At 38.0% G+C, this 19,103-nt stretch overlaps 1 long non-coding RNA gene across 4 annotated transcripts in view; it reads left to right on the forward strand.

Moving 5' to 3' along the window:
- Window positions 1-19,103, forward strand: part of LOC110360561 (uncharacterized) — an 83,925-nt gene that overhangs the window by 47,502 nt on the left and 17,320 nt on the right. For 2 of the 4 annotated variants that reach the window (XR_002416518.2, XR_002416516.2), the window contains exons 2-4: window positions 10,780-10,880; window positions 17,266-17,361; window positions 18,592-18,693. This is a non-coding gene — a long non-coding RNA (uncharacterized LOC110360561). The remainder of the gene's footprint in view (window positions 1-10,779; window positions 10,881-17,265; window positions 17,362-18,591; window positions 18,694-19,103) is intronic. The other 2 variants (XR_010473672.1, XR_002416519.2) reach the window with 1 other exon arrangement.

Consider the following 19,103-nt stretch of genomic DNA (forward strand, 5'->3'; position numbering starts at 1 on the left):
CATCCCAAGCAGCTGTCTGTAATGAGGGAAGCCTTCCACAGCCAGCCTGGACTGGTCTGCAAGGTCCTGTCGATTGGCGGGTCAACATGGCTCGAGAGACCTGTGTCCCCTGTGTCCCCTGACAGAGCTACCACCAGAATCCCTGTCCCTGTCCCCAAGACAGGCTGTAACTACATCTGACTGTTGAGGGAGTCTCTTGCATGGCATCCCTCTCCTCTGCAAAGGCTGTCAATAGTTGTATTTTCACAAGTCTCCTTGGTCCACTTGTGCAGATCTAATTGCTGATCACTGTGGAGAAAAACTAGAAGGGATTTTCAAGGTACTTGATCAAAACTTCTGCCTGATTTCAATCAAAATTCTGAAATCGTAACTTTTAAAGCCTGAAATTTAGCCCAATTTCCAGCTTTTATACATCCTTCCAAAAATGGATTTTCAATTGATTTTCTTGCTGTTTTTTGTTTTGTTTTGTTTTGTTTTGTTTTTTAATTTTCTCTGCCCCTCAGGTCTGTTTCTTTCTTGCAATAAGAAGGGATCTAATAATTATGAGACATTTGGTGATATTTTTATCCCAATAATAAAACCCTGCATCACTCTTTCATAGCTCTCAAGTGATGCTCACATACATTTCAGTATCTTCTTGTGGTTAGTTTCTCAGTATCTTCATTTGTGGTTATTTTTTCTCTTTGGATAGATCATGCGCAGTAATTCTTTCCAAACATTTTTTTATAATATTCAATGGCACTGCATGCCTCCATTTGTTTGCTTTCTTTTCTAAAGCAGTGGATGGTTCTCCATAGTGAAGATTCTATAGACAAGCAAAGTAAAACAAGCTTCTTTTCTCCTTGCCTCTCTTCACTCTAACGAGTGAATAGCTCAGATGTACGATAAGTATTTGAAGGAATAATATAATTTAACCAATGTACACTGCTCAGTGACCTAAATCGCCTGCTTTCATAGACAGTTGACATTATTTACATTCAGGCTTTTTTGTAGAGAGGCATTTTGAATGACCCTTCAGGATGAATATGCGCAATAGGAACACTCTACCCTCTGTATCTGCACCTACCACTTACGGTGTGTCTCTGGTTATTCTGCGTTTTTCAACCAGGTGTTTATAGCTCAGAAGAAAAAAAGATGTCTTTTTTATTTTATTTTATTTTTTTGTCATTGAAATCACTGACTTTAAGACCATGCTCTGTACACAAACGGAACTTGATTCCTTTCACTGATGAAACACATCTAACATACCCTAAGCCTGACTGTCAGCTTCTGTACAGGGAGCCAGCACTTGACAAGGGTGAAGCCAACTCTGCGTAATTTCAAGACAGACAAGAATAAGCCTTCTTTTTTTTGTGGTATCTGATGTGGCTGCAGACATAAAACATTCAGACTTAGTTGGTATTTTTTCAGAGAAAAATATTTAAAAATGAAGCTATAGTTCAGACAGCTGAGTTGACAACAGCTTACAGAAAGTGAACACAGTAAACAATTGCAGAAGTCTCCAGACACTGCAAGACAAGACGAGCAAATATTTTCTTCCTCTGAAATGCAACTTGTTTTACTAATTTTTTTTTTTTTTTTACTGTATCCTATTAGTATCAGATAACACATGGAAAAAAAAACACTGTAAGACTATGGAGTTTTGACAGTCTGGATTTAAATTAGATATATCATTATAACATGGTGACGTTTAAAACTATTATTATTTTAATGGTCTTTTCTTTGGGTCTTACAAATTTCCAGCTTGATTGAGTATTGTTAGATTATTTCGTCTTGCCTATATACAGTTGTGAATAATATTCTATGTCACTGGAAATACAATGATAAAAAATATATGTCACCTGAGCACTCTTATTTCCCAGTTCATCCTTGCTACAAATCCATTGTATGCAAGTGTTTACGCTATGGTTCCTTGAACAGTTAAATGTGATGAACTTACCTAACAAAAATGATTCAATAAACCAAACAAGAGCTAAGATGATAAGAAGCCCTGAAATGAAAGGAGCTTGCAGGCACCGAGTACCAGAGCTGTGACCCTGTTGGGAACCTCCGCCTCTCAATGTCAGTCTCAAATCTGACAACTAAAGCACTAGTCTTAACCAGCAGAAAGTGCTATCTAACCATGGACAGCTTAGGACTTTGGAGCTGATGATCTTGAACTATCCATCAGGATATGATAACATATTTACAAATGACTGTAGGCACCAAGATCATGTCAGATCACGTCTCTTCTACCTTCCTCTTTACAATAAATTACTTGACCGTAGCAGGTATCGCATGACTTCTTTTTGGTACTCAAAGTATTAACTGCAGGAGTTATTTAGTATTTTATGGCATATCACTTTGTTACATTCTGAGAGAACCATTTTCTTTGTAATGACCATTAAAAAAATGCAAAACAAACAAATAAAACAAAACAAAACAAAACAACCACAACCAACCAACCAAAAAAAAAAAAAAAAAAAAAGAAAATCTGACAAAATAAGTTATTCCAGGCCTATAATTATGTTTATAACTTTTCTAGTCCGAGTACAGGTAACATGGAAAATTTCAAATCTAATTCACTTACCTGAAGAAATCTCATGCTGCCTCCTGCCCAAGGGGTGCAAAGCTCCCATGAAGACGGAGGTTAAAATTGAGGGGTGGGGATACTATATTTATGATCCTTAAATATGCCTTAAGCAAAGATTTGCAAAACTCAACCTGATGCTGTCTGTCTTCTGAAGACATACATCTCCCAAGAAACCTGGGCTTTTAGTTTACAGATCTCAGAAGAGTGTGAGAATATGATAGTCTGCATCTCTGTGGGGACCAATTACTGCTAGATGTGTTTTTTGCACAAGCAGAAACAGCTCAGCTTCAGCATGTGGAAAACCTAGGAAACTAATTTGTGTGCTGTACTGATTCTGCTCTCAAACACAAGAACACACACAGTTTCTGTATGTATTCTGTAATGACCACCAGTATGACACAGAAATGTAGAGGTGGCTTTTACAAGACATCCAGCAATGCGAGGCTGCTACACAATGTATAAGATACAAGCTCTTGCTGTGTAACCTCCACAGCCTTAATGACGTTCTTAATGGATATGTGGGCTGAAATTTATAGCTTCAACATGAGAGTTGAGGTTTGTGGTGGCTTTTTTATTTTTTTTTTTTTAATTAAATGAAGAAATAAATAATATTCTGGAGTTGTTCACAGAATCACAGAATGTTAGGGGTTTGAAGGAACCTCAAAAGATCATCTAGTCCAATCTCCCTGCTGGAGCAGGAACACCTAGATGAGGCTCCACAGGAATGTGTCCAGGTGGGTTTTGAATGTCTCCAGAGTAGGAGATTCCACAACTCCCTGGGCAGCCTGTTCCAGTGTTCTGTTACCCTCACTGAGAAGAAGTTTCTTCTCAAATTTAAGTGGAACCTCTTGTGTTCCAGTTCGAACCCATTACCCCTTGTCCTACCATTGGTCGTCACCGAGAAAAGCCTGGCTCCATCCTCGTGACTCTCACCCTTTATGTATTTGTAAGTATTAATAAGGTCACCCCTCAGTCTCCTCTTCTCCAAACTAAAGAGACCCAGCTCCCTCAGCATTTCCTCATAAGGGAGATGCTCCACTCCCTTAATCCTCTTTGTTGCCCTGCGCTGGACTCTCTCCAGCAGTTCCCTGTCCTTCTTGAACTTAGGGGCCTGGAACTGGACACAAAATTCCAGGTGTGGTCTCACCAGGGCAGAGTAGAGGGGCAGGAGAACCTCTCTCGACCTACTAATCACCCCCCTTCTAACACACCCCAGGATGCCATTGGCCTTCTTGGTCACAAGGGCACAGTGCTGGCTCATGGTCATCCTGCTGTCCACCAGGACCCCCAGGTCCCTCTCCCCTATGCTGATCTCTAATAGGTCATTCCCCAACTTATACTTATTCCAGAGGCAGCAGATACAGCTTTTTTCATTTTTACAACACTAAGGTAGTCTACCCTGTTTTCTCTTACAACATCCCATTAAAGCTGTAAGCCAGACTCTGAGTCTCAGATAAACTAGCTTTGTTTTAGGAGTATGGGGGGAGAGAGAGAGACTACAGAAATCAGACATAGCTTACCTTGAACTTCAGTGTCCTATCTGGAAAATGAGGATAATGTTCCTTTAGTGTACAAGTCTTAATGCGCTACATAAAAATAGCTTTCAGGACAGGCCTATGTTGTATTGTCCTTTTTAACAGGTGGGTTTAAAAGTATGGATTAACCTCTCTCACTTTACTGTTGCTGGATACATATAACAAACTGTTGGATGTAATCTGAGAACAAAGCTAAAGAGAAAGATTAAAAGAAACATTTTAAGATCAGACTAGTTTATAAATGATGCTTGACCCTTCCTGCTTGGTATATACTGTGAAGAAAAGTGTATGTAAAATGTATTTCCTTCTCACATTATCAAGTCTGTATTATTAAGGGTAACCAAATTAAGATATTTTTAAAATTCTCTAATCACAAATTAAAATTATCAACAAGTAAAAACAATTCCTTGGATCCTTTTGGAAAAACAGTGGTTCAAATTTTTTAACGCTCACCATGACATCAATTTATAGGTGCTTTGGGAATTTCACATTTACTGCCAGGAAACAGACCAGAGCAGAGAATACAGCCACACAAAAGGAAACATTTTCATTGACAGCATTTGAACTATCTTGCAACAGAGCTTCATCAGGTGTCAGGTTACAATTTAGTTCATTAGTTTCAGGTGGTTTAATTTTTTCAACTTCCACTTTTGAAAGTATTTTACATCATTTCACTCTAATGATAGGGTTTCATTTTAACTACTGGATATATCAATTTCACCACAGATTTTCTTCTTTTCCTTTTAACAACTTGAGGACTCAAATCACAACTCAAATGCCTCTTTGTTCTCTCAGCCTGATTTAAAGCAAATTGCCCTATGTACTACAGTAGTTTTGAATGTATTAAAAGTTTTTAAAATTGTGAATTATATGAAATATTCTAACAGTTTAAGTTTAAATGATGCAATTAGCCAGTTACAACTGGAACTACCAGGCCTTATTTAAAATAATGAGGTCTGACAGTTATGGAGCCTGAATTATTCATTGATAACTAGCTTTTCCTCCTTTGCAAACCGTGGCTAACATTAATAACAGAGGTGTAAGTGCGATAACAAAAGAGTTTAACATTGGTAATGCAAATAAAAAAGCGCTAAACTCTTCCTTAATTAAAATTACTATATTAGTAATATTTTCCAAAGAAAAATCATTAGGACTAATATTTTAGCATACATTTTAGCATTTGTTTCTGTGGCAAGTCACTGATTATAGTAACAGCGCTTGATGATTCATCATCCAAGAGATGATGACTTTTAAAATGCAGTTAATTTCTGTAAATGCATTATTTTAAGGATGCTAGTTTAAAAATAAAATGCAGCATTTTCTAGTGTGATTGCTGCAGTTACCACACTTTTGAAAATACATACTGATGGCATGAAGCCCTCCCTGTGCTCAAAAGTGTTCTGTTTCCTAGTATTCTTTGTCTTCCACTGACCCATGCTACTTCCTCCATGGTCACTCCATCAGCATCAAAGATAGTTGCTCTCTGCAGCAGACGTGAACACAAATAAAATGTTATTCTTTTAACAGAAATACTAAGGATTTCATCTAGTGGCTAATATTTTTATGAAAGCCTTAATTCTCATGAGCTAATTGCTTCCTGTAAGCCTATATATATATATTTTTTTTTTAATTAGAATTGCTAAAACCAAAACAGAATCTCTACATAAAACAGTCTAACAATAATGTATGTGTCTGACTCTTGATTACTCAGATGTTCATGTGTATCTGGATTGTCTTTTATGAAAGAAAACAGAGTTTATACAATTGAAATAACTACTGGTATGTCCTCATTCTCTCTCAAAGCAAAGCAAACCAAAGGAAAAAAAAATAAATCTGGAAGTAGGACATGCTAAAATAGTGATTCATCTGCTAGTAGGAGTGACTGATCTTTGTGTAGAACTCTTGATTACCATAACAGATAGCATTAAATTATCTGTGATATCAAAAAATAAGGAACTTAAACAAGCAGAAGTGTAGACTCAGTTTCGGATGACCTGTTGAGTTACTGCAATTACACAACACATCAACAAGTGCTGTTCAGAAGACAATTATGCAACTGACTTTCAGTTTGACATGTGTAGTTTGCATTTTATGTGAAGCCTAAAGAGGCTCAACCTCCAGATGAATGCGATGCTTCCTGTGCACCTAACTTTGGAGCTTCTGAAGATTGTAGCCTAAATGTGTGTTTTAATAAAGTAGGCTTCTATTATATTGTATTGCTGTACAGTTTCCCTGTTCAGAGGGATCAGAGAGACGAAGGTCAAAACAAATGCTATATAGATATCGAAGTCTGTTCAACGAGACTTTGAAAAGGAGGATTTGAAAGATGACCGTTTTTATTAGTGTAGATGCATACAATATAACCTGATTTTTTTTGGTGCAAATGTCAATTACAGTATACATATTGTTCACTGAAGATTATGTCATTGGTCAAGAGGGAGGAGAGTCCACAAATGAATGATTAATAATCAATGTGTCTGGGTTCTTATTTTATTCCTCAGAAAGGAAGAATGAATTAATGGTGTCTCTCCCCAAAATGAAAAAAAAAATCTCCTAGAAATAGGTCACACCCCCTACATCTGTACACAGAGGAGGCCCCTCTGTAAGTGGATTTCCCTGGTTTGAGCATGGAGCCTCAGCCCCCCCATTATATCATTGCTTCACCTTCCTACACTCTGATGCAATTAGGGAGAAAAGGCAATACAGCTCAGAGTCCTATTAATTTTTCATACAATCATGAAAAGCCCAGAGAAAAGGTGGAGTAATACCTAGGGAAAAGGGTTTTGAAGGAGACCCAAGATAATGCCTAGGCAAGTGGTCTCTCTATAGGTGACCCAAAGTCTTCCACCTAGTCTGGGCCAACAGCAGAGCTGTGTCCCAGGACGAAGGAAGATCAGAATGTGATTCCAGGTGAGTAAGAGAGACAGTGAGCAGCTTTTGGAGAAATCTGTATTCTCTGACATTTGGTGATAAGCTCTCTCCATGTAGGTACAACATGCATTAAATGTCTGCATGTGTCTTTATGCATTTATGTATGTTGTCATGGGGCATTGTTCCTTTTGGAAAGATAACATTACTTTGCAATAATAAACATTAAGTGGAATCAGTAGGAATGTTTGTTAGGACTATGTGGTAGCTTGTTTGGTGTTTTTGCCCCAAAGGGAGAAGTCATGAGGTAGGAAAAATAGTTTTGTAATTATTCAGTCTCTGTTAGTAGCAGAGAATTACTTTAGCTTACTCCCATGTTATGTTGTAGGTGCCAGCTAGATATGCCTTCAGGCAAGCTTAACTTGTGCACTCTTGTTTTTGTCAGATTCCCTGTGTCTTTTCTTAGGAAACCTGCTAATTTTAACAGCTGTGTCATTCTCCCTCTTTCTTTTTTTCTCTCTCAGTGTGTCTCTCCCTTCTTCTTTATCCCTCTGCTGTTGCTGCTTCTTAGATACAATCACAAAAATAACCAGACCTGAGACATTGAAGTGCTGGTATTCAAAAGCACCGATTATTTTATGCTAATGAATGAACCATCCAGTATTACAATATTTCACTTGTTGTGCCCTCCTGGTGGTAGCACAAGATAAATCCAACGGTGTCTTTAATTAACTAAAGAAAGCAGAAACAAATCTCTGTAGGTTAATAATATTTATGGCCTAAAAATGAACAAACTAAAGAAAGGGAGAAAATAATGTGGTACAATTCAGAGAAAAATGCAATTAAAGTGAAATTCTCATGTATTCTGGAAAGTGTATCCATAAAGACGTGCAAACAAGGCACATACCAGTGTGAGATGAAACACTAAAATGAAAGTAATCACTGAGTAACTGGAAAAAATATTTTTCAGTTTATAAAAAAGAAGTCAAACTTAGGAAGAAATGTTAGATCTTGTTGCCCACAAAAGAATTAAGTATTTTTTCAAACCATAAAATACACAGTATCATATGGTGCCTGAACCTTGATGCAAGTAGCTCAACAACATGAATAAGAAAATGCCAGGTCCATTTAACTGTGTCCTTTGTCAAATGCCAGTAGATGTGGTGACTTTTTATAAATATCCAGTAGTTAAAAATATAAAACACTGTAAGTAGATAAGGAGATAAGGCTACATGGGTTGTATTAACATGAGGTCATTTCACCCATTTATGATTCCTATTCTTTGGCTAGAGACACACATTTTGTCCTATCCCTTAAAATAGCCTGTTGGTCTGGAGATTTCTCAGAAAGAAATCAGCACAGATCTACATCAAAGGAGATCCCAGAAAAAGCATCGGAGCTCCATATTGCTGGGCTATCTCCAAGGAGGCCTCAGAAAGTTTACTCTACGGAATGTAGAGATACACTCTCAATAATATACCCAAGTTGTTGACTCACAGCTTTCCCATGGAAACATGTACAGTTTGGGGTGCATCTGAGCAAAAAATCCATGTACAGCTTTAAGCCTCAGCCATGCACTCTTCCAGTGGAAAACACTTCTCCAGCAATAAATAGATGAGGCTGTGGTTACTGAAACCTTTACTTGTGCCTGTGAGACTTGTTCTTTCATCAAATTACTTTAGTTTAATTGAGAAATCTATATTCACACAGGCGACATTAACATACTGGGATTAAAATGACAAGCATTTCCACAGGCCTATCTATTTATATGATGGACTGAAGACTGAATTTTCTCACAGTTGTACAACTAAATATAGAAGGATGACAATACAGAGTATTTGAAATTTGCCTTGACCACACACGCACACCCTGTGAAGTGCAAAGCAGTTCTGACTCTTTGTAGCCTGTCCCCTTCCCGCTCTTGAATGTTTCATGCCACCTTTAGATTGCTGGGTCTTAATATTACTGCAACGTTGTCTGATTTAGGATTTACAACATTTATTGACAGCAGGAAAACACACTCCCCTTCATATCTCTATAACTCTTCAGATCCTAATGCTGACCATGATCTCATTACCCATCGCTCAATGTCTAAACCTTGCTGTTTAAGTTGAATAGACATTTCAGGATGATATGTAAAAAGATTTGTTAACATTATGAGATCAATTCACTGTAATTAATTTAAAATAGAGAATACTTACTGGCGTGTGTCACTACATCACACTCACACTGTTGTTTATAAAACCTACGAGGTTTTACAAGGTCCATCATAAGACAGCCTCTAAATAGAAAAGCAATTAATAGTGTCTATGAAGGGGAAAAAAAAAAAAATATGAAAACACACAAGGAATTATGAGAAATATTTTAACAGCTATCAGTCCAGGGGTTCAATTTTTCTGACACACCTCATTAGTGTACCCGTTGCCTTAAACTCTGATTACCGACCTCAGGCGTGTGGGTATGACACTGTCTGAGGACACATCTCTGCTGAGGGGTGGGAGTGGGAGTTTCCCCTTTGAAGGTCTCATGTCCGGCCAAGAGGCGGGTGAGTGGGACCTGCCTGGAGAGGTACAAATGCCCAGAGATGCCTCCAGAAGGCCAATGCCATGGGCAGCAGCTTGGCAGCTCCCTCTGTCACAGCTGCAATGGGCTCTGCAAGGCTGTCCCATAACTGCACTATCTCCACACTGCCAGCATCTCTTCCTGCATGCAGAACCCCTCTGCGATCTCCAGCTTGACAACCAAGTGCTTGGAGGATGTTTTTATTGACAACCTTTATTTTTGAGAGCCACTACTGTGACTTGCAGGCAGGTCCCTAGCCAATTCCATGACCCATGTTTGTCTCTCCTTCCTGCACCATGTCTATCAAGGACAGAGCTGTGTAGAGAAGGAGGCAGATAAACGGGGAAAACAGACCAAACTCTGTGTGCATTGATAGTCTACCAGTCCTCATTCCTGCCCCACCCTGAAAATATAGTGGACCAGAAACGTGAGATTCTTTCTGGTTTTATAACACAAAACATGTTTTTTTGGGGGAAAAACAAACAAACAAACAAACAAACACCAAAACTTCAGCTAAGTGTCATAATTTATCTACATGTATAACATGGATGAGACAGCACACTAGCTTTGCTCACATTACTTTTTATGTACCTGGAAACCAGAGACAAATGTACATATATAGGAGTGATAAATGTAGAAGCATGTAGAAGCTCCTCTGCTTTAAATGTCTCTCTGAATTTTTCACTGCTCATGCAAAATTATTTCTGTCAATATTTTAATTTCAGTTGGGAAAGGTGGAATCAACGAAAGAGTGACACCCAGGAAAATTGTTGTCAGCAGTCTGATGACTACATACCATAATTAAGAAATAATGTAAATAATGTAGAAGCTTGATAAAAATGCTGTTGTATTTTTGTGGGTTTAGCACTAAAGAGTCAAGGAAGATAAGACATATTAAGAGATAAATATTACAATATTCATCATTGTATACTATTGTAAGATGCATTACATACATAAATGGTCATTTCTGTAATCATAGGAATATTAATGCAGCAGCTAATAAATAAAGTAAGCACCAAAGGACAAGAACATGACCTTAAAATCCTTACTCAGCTGCCCTGTTAACTTTGTGAACACCACTGAAAGTGTGTGTCAGCTGCTTAAATTAAAGGGAGAGTAATTAAAATTACACAAATAATAGGTGACTGGGGTCAGTCTCCATCACCCTATCTCCTATATTTCAGAGTATTTTACATTTTTTCCATCAATATGCGATCTTAATTTTCCTTACACATCTCTCAGGTACTCTTGGTTTTAAAACAACTCACCATAAGAAGCAGAGCTGATGGTCAGAGCACAGGTGTTGGGGCCACACTCTTAAATCCCTTCCCATAGTGTGTCAGGTGAGTCGCTTTCTCAGTATCTTTGAGTATCACTGTGCTTTGTCATCCTTCTTTTTAAACAAACACTTTTAGTAGGAATAAAAGGACAAGAAGAAAGAAAAAAACAGATCTACATTTTAGATCTATATCTAAGATCTCATTTTCCATGCAGATGGCTTACATACAGCAAGTGAGCAAAAAAATTGTATTCTTATACTCTTCTCTGGGACATTAAAAGTCATGGGCAGAATAGAGAGTGCCTTGATAATAATCTAGACTTCTGTATTTTACTGTAAAAAGAATAATAATAGTAATAATCATAATAATAAAAGATTTGAAAAAGTGAGACTGGGAATTGAACCAGATGAGACAAGAGAAACCCAAATGGCAGCAATATCTCCCTATAGGGTCCTGACCAGAAATAGTTCTTTCTTCAGAAAAAGTTCAGTGGCTTCTCTTAATGCCAAAACATTTTAGAGTCTTTGCTGGAAATCATTACACAGGTACAAATTATTTAATAATAACCATGCTGGCAAGTTATAGGTGTTCTAGTATTGTCCATAAAAAAGGATTTTGAGAACATGGTCTAAGTACAACATCTAATGCACGTCTTCAGCAACTCTCGGAGTGCAAGAAATAAGTGATATTATTTTGTGCTGTTAATTCTATGTATTGATAAGATAAAGGGAGAAAGGTCCAATGTAGATATCTGCCTCTTTGAAAGGTGCATTCTGCAGACTGCTGAGGTAGGAGGAGGAGAGGGAAGGGGCTTTCCGTGCACAGACAGGTTTCACATGTGCTCACACTAGTTCTGTGCCTTCTGTGTTGCAAGGGCAGTACTGCCCAAAGCATAACTGCAATAACTGCGTGGGTGCACAGAAAGCATAAGGAGGGATTAAACAAACACTGGGATATCAAGCTATTATTATTGTTCATGGTATAAATAAGTATTTCAAGCCTTTGTAGTCTCATATATTGTCTTGTTATAACTCACAATGGATATTTGCCTAATTTTACTGACCTCAGTCCTACTAAAACTGCTCCATAGCCCCTTCTGCACGATGAAGTCCCTTAACATCTTATAAAATCCACTTTTCATTAAAAAAATCATTATTATTTTTCCAAATTATTTAGCAGATTTGAAAGTATTCAGTTTTCTTCCTCTGTAGTCCCACCTCTAAAGGTCAACATTTTTTTTGTTGAGGGGGTGCGCTGTGCTCTGGCTTAGATTTGTATGTGCTCATTAAGGCTCTGATTTCAGTGAGAACTCCAGAGACTAGTAGTGAAGTCCTGCTGTTACAGCTATTAGTGTTGTAGTCCTAGAGAGCCATACAGGACATTTCGTGCATTAAGCCTGAGGGTGAGCCCAACTCTCTCATCTGGAAGAGGTATTCTGATCAATGGATTAACATGAATGATTCATAAAATGAGCCCTGAATAAGTAGAAAAGGATTTCTTCCATAATACTGGCATAGGAGTCAGAGAAATATAATGAACACAAGTAGAGGTTGGCAGAACAGGTTTTAGAAGTCTCATTATCTGCTCTCACTGACTACAGCTCTTGTCTAGTCTTTCTTCCTTGAGTTGCATCAGGCACAAGCTCATCCAAACTGCAAGTTTTGTCTCAGAAGCTACACAGCAGTAAATCAGAGCATACAACAAACAAACAAACAAAACCCACAAAAACAAACAAAACCAAAAACCCACAAGTTGTTGTATAATTACTTTATACTTCGTAGCTACTAAGCAGTCACAAATATCTTTAGCTCTGGCAAAATACAAGGCAGCATGGTGTACATATATTTAACAGACTGATGTTATTTACTGTGCTTCCAAGGTTTCGGAATTATGGAAAATTCTACTCTGACTGAAGATCCCCAACAGAGAGCACTGATGCACTTGGCACAAAATAAGATTAGATTAAATCAAACCAAATAGTTTAAGCCATTCTGCATCCCTGTCCCCTCATTTCTGGCTCTGAAATTATCCTTTACAAGCAGCTCTGCAGAAATCTTACTCTGCCTGATATTGAATTCAGATATGATTCAGCTATGCCAGTTAGCCAGCTATTAGAGATGATGGGGGGGGGTCACTCTCTTTTGAGAAAACTCAGAAATGTACAATTCCATCTCACGACAGAAGAACACAGCAGTGGCTAGACACTCCTCTTGCCAGAGAAAAGTAAACCTCCCTCCAAATCATGCCTTCTCCTCAGGAAAGAAGTGAGAGGCTAAAAAACACTCCCTCCCAATACCTCATACCTTGCACGAAGAGACCAATTCAGTATAGACTTGCTGCTGTGTCAGGTGGCTTCTTGAGAGTTGGGCCTTGGATGTGCATGCTCGGAGGTCATGTAGGACCATCAGCATCCAGCTACCTTCTGCACAGCTGTTCTAGGTATGGAAAGCCAGCAGCTCAATGGTAGGGCACTGACTGTTTAGATTTTTGCTCTACAGGTGAACTTTGGAGGCTTTCTTGAGTGTTTAATTTCTTTCTTCATGTGGTTAAGGAGATGTAGCCAATTTATTCTTCAAATATATGTGAAAACTAAGAAATATGTCTGTCTATCTGTCTATCTATCTGTCTCCTGACTTTTTCTTTATCCATGTGTTTTCCTTGTATTCTTGTCATTTCTCAGTACACCCGAAGACATGGGAAATGTAGTCTCTTAGAAAGTCATTGCTAGTTAGAATGTCACTGAACTCAAAAAGACTTTATTGCAGTCCTCCTAGAAAATGTCTCTCTTCAATATTTTCCTAACCACCACCTTTTTGTGATGGCTGAATTTAGGAAGGAAATTCTCATTTTAAACAGTCTATTTTTACAGCAACTTATCAAACAGTGGCCTTTAGCTGTTGTTCTGTGACAGCCACTCTATTAAAATCCTGATGTAAACAAGTGGAGAAGGTGAACTAGAAGTGCAGATATTTGCACAGCATTACTGTCAGGTAAAATTTTAAAGATAGGTTTTATGAACCCATTATTTGCAGTCAAGGCTTTTGACTACAGCATCTGAAATCATTTAAGTAGACAAAGTGTTTTGTCAAAACATACTGCTGAGAGTCAGTATGTAGCTTCTTTTTATGTAATTCAATTTGGTTCTGTTGTTTGCATGAAAGTGGGATATCTAGCTGGGCAGCAATAGTGGTGCTGTGCACGATCACAATATGGTGACTTCCCAGTGTAATTAACATTAAATGCCTTTTGTTTCCATTTAGTGCTTAATGCATGCATAATTGCAGTGTACATACAGACCTACCAAGGAAGATGCTTGAGAGTTTTAAATACGAGCAACAAAACCCAAAGACTTTATAGTTCTTAGGAATGAGAGAGGAACAAGAAAGTGTGCCCACTTTAAAAGTGTGAATCTGTGTTCTGTAAAGCTCTGCTTGACATAGAATTTGAAAGAGATGAGCACTTTGAAGAGTCAGAGCTCTTGCCTTTCAGCCCTGAGGCCCCTGCCCAAGGTGATGCTGAACAGGACTGCCCTGTGACAGGCCGGCATGCCATGGCCCTCTGAGCACTTGTATAAAAGCCGCATTTTTCGAGCACGGTATGTGCTACCAAACTTTCCTCCACCCCAAATCACCACCCTGAGTGTGCTGAGATTGTCTAAATGTTCACCAAATATTTGCTCACTCACTTAAGAGACTTTCTGGTCTGCACATTTCCAGCTCCTCTACTTCCCCTGGAGCAACAGCAAGCAGAGAATGTGACCCAGGGAGTTAAGAGGAAATTCAGTAAACTTCATCCCATTGACTGGGGTTTTCCTGAGGTGCCAAGCAGCACTAAGGAGTTAATGTGGTTTGGCATTGTTTCATATGAGATCAGCATTTTGGCCAAGCCATACCCTACAGTATATTTCATCTTCATTTTTGAATGGAACCAACAGTTCCCAAATGTATTTTGAGAAAGTTGGGAAAAGATTGAATTATAACAGTTCCAAGTGTAATTTCCAAACATATTTTGCTTAGCTACTACCGCCAGTAGAAACAATGATGACAGGAGGAGGATAAGGCATTTAGCTCCTCACACACTGTTAACATAGCACTATGATACAGCTTGTGTACTATTGTGTGTATGCTATAATTTGGGAACATCTAACCAAATAAAACACATAGTGGACAGTAAGCTATAGTAAGAAATCTGCAAGTTGTGGGGCCAGATCTCCTCCATTAGCATGTTGACAGAGCAGTAGTAGATAGATGGAGAAATTCAAGGAGATATGAGAAAAAAAGAAAAAGGCATTTACCAGACAGTAGCAATGGTGAGTGTAACTGGAGAAAGATAAGCAAGAAAAGTTGTCAGATAAAAGGACAATAACTTGGTGCAGTAAGATTATAAGTATTTTAGTAGATACTTTCCATCCATTTCTTCTTTTAAGAACTTCATTTTGATCTGCTACACATCAAAGCCAGATGAATTGTGTAAAATGATCAGGCATCCTTTGCCTAGGCATAATCCTACATCTCTGCACATAAATCAGATCATTAAATTAGTTATTACATACTATAGGGATTGAGAAAGCTAACAGAAGAAAGAAATCCACAATCACTAATATATGTTATTAAGAGCTTGCCTACACAACCATGTAATACCACTACAGCTGCACCAGTTAAGAAAGTGATTAGAACAATCTTCTGCTGTGTACACTGTGTTATTTGAAGATAATTCCTACCTTAGTGTAACATCTTACTGCAACACTGGTTCTTTTATAGCAGTACACCCCAGATTAATATTGTGATAGGACTCCAAAAACCTCTTCCATGCAACACTTGAGCCACACAGCTCTAATTTTCGCTTATTAGTAGTTCCACATTTCAGTCCAGTACTCCCTTCCTTTCAAAATTGGTCCTGGTTGTCCCATTTAATCTGCACTGTTTTCTAAGTGAATTACTTGGAGCAGTATGACTGCTAGTGGTACACCAGCCTCAAGTCCTGTTCTGCCACAGCTAAAAAAGGGGCATTGAAATGGCATGATACCAGCTCTGCTTGGCCCTGATCCAGCAAAGCACTTAGACACCTGTTCAACTTAAAGTATATGAGTAATCCCATAGAAGACAAGACAATAAATTATTTGAACCAGTACCTGCTTAGATTCATAGACTCAGAAAACAGAAAGGAACACCTAAACATCTTGTCTGACCTTCTGCATAGCACAGGATTTCTTTGAATTCAGTCTTGCTCAGTCTTTCTTTCATAAAAAAAACATCCAGCTCTAATGTTTAAATTTTCAGTGGTGGAGAAGCTGCCACAGTTTTACATAAATTGTTTCAGTGATGAACAATCCCCACCAGGACAAATTTATACCTTTTTTCCAATTAAGACTCTACAAGGTCCTTTGGATTCACTGAATATTGTTTTGGTTTTATTTGTTAGACTGAAGATGCATGTATTATCACATTTCTTTTTCATATATGTGCTTATAGACTGCAATTAAATCAGCCCTTAATTTTTACTTTGACAAAATGATAGGCAGTGCTCTTGGAGTTTCTCAATGTACAGCATATTATTTGGCTGTTAATCATACTCCTGTCTCAGACTCCTCTTGTATTGTTCTACATGTCTACAAGTCTGGTTTTTGGAATAAGACACAGTGTTTCAGGAGAGGTCATTGCTCATCAGAGAAGCAGTAAAGATTCCTACATATAATGCCTTTTTTCCTCACTAGGGTAAGACAAGACCTTTTGGCTTCATGGCAACACTGAAATTTGACACAGAACCATTCTTCACCTGCCAATCTGTTCAGTGTAATTGTTTTCTAGGTCAAGTGTAACCTCCTTTAAGTGCCCACACACATCCTTTGTTGTTCATCAGTATATGATTTTACCATAGTTCGTTCATGCCCAACTTAGTTTTGCCCAAAGTAGTCTATAAAACTTTTCATTATTCGTCTCTTATTTATATGCCCTATTCACAATCTTAGTTTTTTCTACAACTTATTGTGGCTCTTTTCTTCCACATCATGAATTGTTACCAAATATAACAACAACACACTAGAAATGTCCATAGTCAGTGGATGATCCAGCATTTTCAACTACATTTTGAAACCAAATTCATGTTTAACCCATTTAATATGTGCCACATTGATTTCATAATATTCAGGTTTTGTAATAAAATGCTGGTAGATATCAAATCAAAGCACTTCACATAAAAACTATAATTTTTCTCTACATATGTTTAACATCCTAAAGTTTTCATCAAAAGATATCTAGTTGTTCTGATGAGATCTAGGTTTCATTAACCCTTATTGATTGGCTTGAATTATGTCACCACCTTTGCATAATGTTGCAATTTAAATATCACTCCATCTTTTTTGCTTGTAATTTCTGTAAAAAAATAATCCACATAGACTTCCAAAGCTTGATAAAATATTTTTTTCAAGTTCTTATTATTATTTAAACAGTTCATGGTAGAACTTTGGAGAACAAAGAAGGTGGATCCACTGTTGTGAAGAGCCCATGGGGTGAAGATCCACCTCAAGAAGGTCAACTTCTCAGCGGTAAGCAAAGGTTGAAAAATAAAATAAATAATAAGAAACTGTTTCTAAGGCAGAAAAGAAATTATTTTAAAAGTAGTTTTAATGAAGAAGGAAAAGGGGAGAAGAGATGGAAAAAAAGCCAGCTACAAGAGATGCTTGTGAAGACTATAGTACAAAACAGAGGGAGCTTGCTAGAGATGTGAGAAGTGTATTCAAGGTACTCAAAATGCTAAATAAAAGATTCCAGGTTGAAGGATGAGTGAAAGAAAGTAGCACATGAGAGCAAGGTACTGCTCCTGTGTAACTAGACAGTAATGATAGTTAATCATGGATTTACACAGAAAGAGCAGAAGCCTTAGCACATACAGAGACTGATGTCATTAAATCTACTAAATCTACACGAGTCGTTTCAACAAGCATTTCAGTTTCCTTTCATGCAGTCCACCTAAAGACAGATAGGAAGCAATGCCACAACTGACTGGTGCCATTGGCAAACACAGGAAAATGCTGGAAGTTGTCATGGAAGAGGGCATATTCAGCTAAACCTGGTTTCTCCTTTTCCTAGAGAAGAGTATTTAAAAAAGAAGAAGGAAAGAAAAAAAGTAGTCTTTGCAGAAGGACATTTTTAACAAGGTCTTTTCTGTTTGCTCCATCCCTCTGTGAGGGTTCAGAGCACTGGAATTTCTGTAGGCCTCTGCTTGAAAATAAGGGGCTAATGAAAAGGTATGTGCATGCCTTGCTACCCTAAACTAGTCCTCCTAGAATATCTTGGGATTTGCCAAAGCACTAAATGATTTTGGCATAGAACACTTTAAGGGAAAAGTCACCTTTTATTCTTTTATTTTCAGTATTTAGAAATGTAGCTTCGGTTTCCTTTGTGTTTTTTGTATAAAGGAAATTCATTTTGAATAGAGATGGGTCCATTTCTTTAGGTTTGATCTCAATGGATATTGAAGCTGGACTGCTGCGCCTTCCAACTCTTGCAATTTCTGGGGGAAAAGAGGGCAGCCAGGTTTAGATGAAGAGGACAGAGGAATAGCAAAAAAAGAAATACTTAACATGGAGATTCTCAATTGCTGAGAAAAGCAGTTAATGTAAGGCCTAACTATTTCTGTGAGGAGTAGGTACAATTAGAAGTTTTGCTAACATGCTACACTGTCTAATTTATTTTCAAGACAACGAAATTCTATGCTGTAGTAAAATTTCCTCATGGCCATTTTAACCCACGAATCTATTGTGTGCTCCATGAAGGTCAAATCATTCAGATGTCCAGATGCAGGCACGACATTGCAGACACACAGTTCCAGGGAATGCATACTGCTCGGTGGAGAACCGGGTCCTCAGAGATCACAGGTAAGCCTCATTTTGCATATATCAGCTCTACCTTTGGATTTTTTTTTTTAGTCATAATAGTTTTTCAAATATGTGGTAGAAGCACAAAAAGCCACTGCTCTTCAGGGAAGTTCTGCATGCGCTCAGACACCTTTTTCTCTGCTTTGGATCTATTTCTTCCCCAGTGGTAAAGCATAGTGGGGAATCCTGTGATGATAGAAGCAGTCGATACCTTTGTAAGAACAGAGAGCTGTCTTTAGCACATGTATGCCTTTAGTTCAATAAACAACCTAGCTCTGCACCTAATTTTCCACTGAAGGATCTAATACCAGCAGAGAACATTTGCAGCATTGTACAATGCTAATCTTTTTAGCTAGACATTTCCTTGACTATAGTGTGGCTTTTTCTTCCTTCCAGCATGGAAGGGGGGG

This window comes from Columba livia, chromosome 7, assembly GCF_036013475.1.
Source record: "Columba livia isolate bColLiv1 breed racing homer chromosome 7, bColLiv1.pat.W.v2, whole genome shotgun sequence".
In the NCBI taxonomy this organism is placed as follows: Eukaryota; Metazoa; Chordata; class Aves; order Columbiformes; family Columbidae; genus Columba; species Columba livia.